Source organism: Berghia stephanieae, chromosome 7 (assembly GCF_034508935.2).
Source record: "Berghia stephanieae isolate SIO BIC M18660-M18661 chromosome 7, UCSD_Bste_1.3, whole genome shotgun sequence".
Taxonomy (NCBI): domain Eukaryota; kingdom Metazoa; phylum Mollusca; class Gastropoda; order Nudibranchia; family Aeolidiidae; genus Berghia; species Berghia stephanieae.
The window spans coordinates 23,828,172-23,833,171 of NC_088366.1; the positions used below are offsets into that span (position 1 = coordinate 23,828,172).

At 36.5% G+C, this 5,000-nt stretch overlaps 1 long non-coding RNA gene across 1 annotated transcript in view; it reads right to left on the reverse strand.

The window, feature by feature from the left end:
- Positions 1-4,821, reverse strand: part of LOC144976186 (uncharacterized) — an 11,939-nt gene extending 7,118 nt beyond the window's left edge. The window contains exon 1 of the long non-coding RNA XR_013646061.1: positions 4,666-4,821. This is a non-coding gene — a long non-coding RNA (uncharacterized LOC144976186). The remainder of the gene's footprint in view (positions 1-4,665) is intronic.
- Between the last annotated feature and the right edge of the window lie 179 nt (positions 4,822-5,000).

Genomic DNA, 5,000 nt, shown 5'->3' on the forward strand with positions numbered 1-5,000 from the left:
AAGGGGGGGGGGTTATTGGGTTTTAAAAATTATTATCATTATTTTTTAAATTCTATTTGCTTTTTGAAATTTTTGAAGTTTTTGGAGCTTCATTAAGTGCAATATCCACCAGATGTGCTCAAAACGATATATATACATACGAAGCCTGTAAGGCGATATTGCATTTTAATTTCGACAGAGGCAACGCTGTTACCGGGCATGTACTCAATTTACACCTGAGTGCAGAGAGAGAATTTAAGTAAAGAGCATTATCAGGGACTAAAATTTACCAGCCAACAACGGGGTTTGAACCCATGATCTTCAGGTCCGAAGCCTGGTATGACCACAAAGCCACGTTCTTCTCTACATCCAGTAGCCTTTGGGTTGCTGGATTTGTTGAAGTTGACGGAGAAGAATTTTGTGATTAAAAAAATGAGCTTTTATATAGCGTAATATCCACTAAACGTGCTCAAAGCGATTTGCAAGGGGTCCCTGGCCTACAGCAAAACCTAACATGTAGAAAGTGACATGACGCCTATTAGGCGATATATGCATTTTTTTTCGGACAGAGACAACGCTGTAAACGGCCAGGTACTCATTTTACACCTGTGTACGGTGAGAGAATGTGAGTAAAGAGTCTTTTCCAAGGACTTGACTATGCGCCGAGCGAGGCTCGAACCCAGGACCTTCCGATCTGAAAGCGAGTGTCATACCACAAGACCACATAGCCGCACGATGGCCTAGCGTCCTATCCAAAGGAATAAGTTCCGACTCTCTGGATCTGGTTGCCACAAAGCGACTTGAGCTTTTATATAGATAGTTCGAAGATGACGTCACTCAGGTCTTTGTTATTGTTTTTTGCCATCCGCGTTTATGAGTAATGCTCACTGAACTGTATTAACCTGACTATAAACGTTCATGGATACACACAGTTTTGTGTGTTGGTCCGTTATACTTCCGGATGGCAATGTTATGAGCTTCTTAGCCAAGCGCATACTATCTATAGCTCGATTATCATAATATCCACTAAACGTGCTCAAAACGCTTTTCAAGGATCTCTGACCAACGTTAACACGTAACAAGTAGAACGAGGCTTGACACCTGTTTTGCGATGTTACAATTTTATTTCCGACAGAGACAACGCTGATAATGGTCAGGTGCTCATTTTACACCTGAGTACGATGAGAGAATGTGAGTATAGAGCCTTTTCCAAGGACTCAACTATGCGAACCCACGATATTCCGATCCGAAAGCGCGTGTCATACCACAAGACCACATAGCCGCGTAAGAAGTTTTTGTTAGCTCAAAGAATTATTTCTTTTCATATTTAACCTCCCTCAAATCGGCAGTGTGTTGGTGTGATTAAGATCCTGTCATCTGAATATATAATAATTCACTCACTCATCCGAACCAGCGACCACATTTCATTCTCTCATCGTACTCTTGAGTAAAATAAGTATCTAGCCTGTATCAGTATCAGCGTTGTCTCTGTCGAAAAATAAATACAGGCGTCATGTATCTTTCTTTATACATTAAGTATAAAGCGCTTTGAACACGATAGGTAGGCTATATTGCGCTTTATAAAAGCTCAAGTTTTAAATAAAAAGTTTTTCACATCGTTTGAAATTCAAATTTCACATTTCGAACTTTCGGCATCAAGGTCAATGTGACAAAATCCCTGATTGAGGCGGTGGGGACGGAACGAAGATGTTGTCACTCAGCTCTTTGTTATTGTTTTTCGTCAGCCCTTTTATGAGTAGTTCTCACTAGATTATATTTATTAGACTATATACGTTGTTGTTGTTGTTGTTGTTGTTCTTCTTCTTCTTCTTCTTCTTCTTCTTCTTCTTCTTCTTCTTCTTCTTCTTTACTACTACTACTACTACTACTACTACTACTACTACTACTACTACTACTACTACTACTACTCCTACTACTACTACTACTACTTCTTCTTCTTCTTCTCCTTTTTCTTCTTTACTACTACTACCTTACTACTACTACTACTACTACTACTACTACTACTACTACTACTACTACTACTACTACTACTACTACTACTATTACTACTACTACTTCTTCTTCTTCTTCTTCTTTACTACTACTACTATACTACTACTTACTACTACTACTACTACTACTACTACTACTACTACTACTACTACTACTACTACTACTACTACTATACTTCTTCTTCTTCTTCTTCTTCTTCTTCTTCTTCTTTACTACTACTACTACTACTACTACTACTACTACTACTACTACTACTACTACTACTACTACTACTACTACTACTTCTTCTTCTTCTTCTTCTTCTTCTTCTTCTTTTCTACTACTACCACTACTACTACTACTACTACTACTACTACTACTACTACTACTACTACTACTTCTTCTTCATCTTCTTCTTCTTCTTTACTACTACTACTACTACTACTACTACTACTACTACTACTACTACTACTACTACTACTACTACTACTACTACTAATACTACTACTAATACTACTACTACTACTACTACTACTTCTTCTTCTTCTTCTTCTTCTTTGGGTGTTTTGTTGGGGTTAGTTGTTGCTGTTGAGCTTTTTAAAATCGTTGCTGTTGTTTGTTTGTCCGCAGGACAAGACCGAAATTTCCGCTTCACCGTTGATAACTATAAATTTTTATTAGTCTTGTGAGTGAAAAAAAGTAGTGGATTTTCCCCGCTGTCTTGGGAAATTCCCGATTACGATAATGCTGGTAAATTACTGATAGACCTAGTATGAATTTGACATCATTCAAGTCTTTGTTATTGTTTTTTGCCATCCGCGTTTATGAGTAATTCTCACTAAACTGTATTAACCAGACTACAAACGTTTAAGGTTACACATAGATTTGTGTGTTGGTCCTTTATATTTCCGGATTGCAATGTTGTGAGCTTCTTAGCCAAGCGTATATATAGTATGCGCTTGGTTAAGAAGCTCATAACATTGCCATCCGGAAGTATAACGGACCAACACACAAAACTGTGTGTATCCATGAACGTTTATAGTCGGATTAAAACAGTTCAGTGAGCATTACTCATAAACGTGGATGGCAAAAAACAATAACAAAGACCTGAGTGACGTCATCTTCGAACTATCTATACTCTCTATTATCGGTGTTCATTTTACATTCCCTGCACTCCCCGATAACACATGTTTTGTAATATACGACCTCTAAACGTTAAAAGACAGGTGTGTATGAGTGTATCTTGTGTGTGTTCATACATGTGTTTATAGATAGAATGCGCTTTGCCAAGGAGTTCACAACATTGCCATCCGGAAGTATAACGGACCAACACACAAACTCTGTGTAACCATGAACTTTTATAGTCTGGTTAATACAGTATAGTGAGAACAACTCACAAACGCGGATGGCAAAAACAATAACAAAGGCCTGAGTGACGTCATCTGCATACTATCTATTGTTTGTGAATGTGAGTATGTACGTGTGTATGTTTGTGTGTGTGTGTGTGTGTATCTGTGTGTGTATGTTTGTGGGCGCGCATGTGTAAATTTCAAAGAGGTGTATCATGTAAGACAAGTATTACATGAGGCCGTTCATTGATCTTCCTTTTTTTCAAAGGCAACACTCACTGCCTATCGCTAATTGCCATAAAAAAAAAACAACTTGAGATATTTTTTTAGAGTAATATCAACTAAACGACTCAAACCATTTAACAAGGGGTCCTAAGTCAACAACAACACTTAACCAATAGGATGAGAAATTATATCAGGCATGTGAGGTATTTTAAGTGTTTGTTTGTTGTTTTTTTTCGACATAGACAGCGCTGTTACCGGCCAGGTATCCATCTCACAACTGAGTTTGGTGAGAAAATTTGAGTACAGAGCCTTTTCCAGTGACTCAACTTTCCGTCACCAGGCCAGAGTGTGATTTAAACAAATTGTAAATTTATTTTTTCTAATTTTGAAAGAAAAAAAAACATACCAAAATAAAAAAAAAAGAAACAACAATCAAAAATAAATCAATCAATCAATAAATAAATAAAAATAGATAAATAAATTAAAAACAAAAACAAAGTAAAAAACTTATATGGTTTCATTTCAGGATAAAGGAATTGTCCATTATTAAACGGAATAGAAGAAAAAAAGCACCAAAAAATTAAAGCAAGAAAGAAAGAAAAGAGAGAAAGAAAGAATAAAGAAAGAAAGAATAATAATAATAATAATAATAATAATAATAATAATAATAATAATAATAATAATAATAATAATAATAATAATAATAAAATAATAATAATAATAATAATAATATAATAATAAGAAGAAGAAGAAGAAGAAGAAGAAGAAGAGAAGAAGAAGAAGAAGAAGAAGAAGAAGAAGAAGAAGAAAGAAGAAGAAGAAGAAGAAGGAGAGAGGAGGAAGGAGGAGGAGGAGGAGGAGAGAGGAGAGAGGAGGAGAGGAGAGAGAGAGGAGAGGAGAGAGAGAGGAGAGAGAGAAGAGAGAGAGAGAGAGAAGAGAGAGAGAGAGAGAGAGAGATAGAGAGAGAGAGAGAGGGGAGAGAGTAGAGAGAGAGAGAGAAAGAGAGAGAGAGAGAGAGAGAGAGAGGGCGTGAGAGAGGGGAAGAGAGAGAGAGAGAGAGAGAGAGAGAGAGAGGGCGTGAGAGAGGGGAAGAGAGAGAGAGAACATATAAAATGCTTACATTTAATGGCACCCGTTACAGCACTGATATTGAGTAGGAATGATGATAATGATACTATCCAAACTATGCAATACACAAGATACTACTGAACCAACAATAATATTATAACCCTTTCTGCTGTCACTGTGCGTTTGATCAACTTTGACCTCTTAAAACCGAAGCGGTTTATTTTTAGTATCATGAGAACACGGATAATATTTGATTAAGATATTCAAATCGAAAAACAGAAACAAAATTAATCAATAGTAAAGGAAAAGAGAAGAAAAGAAGAAAGAGAAAAAGAAAGGAAGGAAAGAAGGAAACAAGCAAGCAAGAAAGAAAGAAAAAGAAAATAG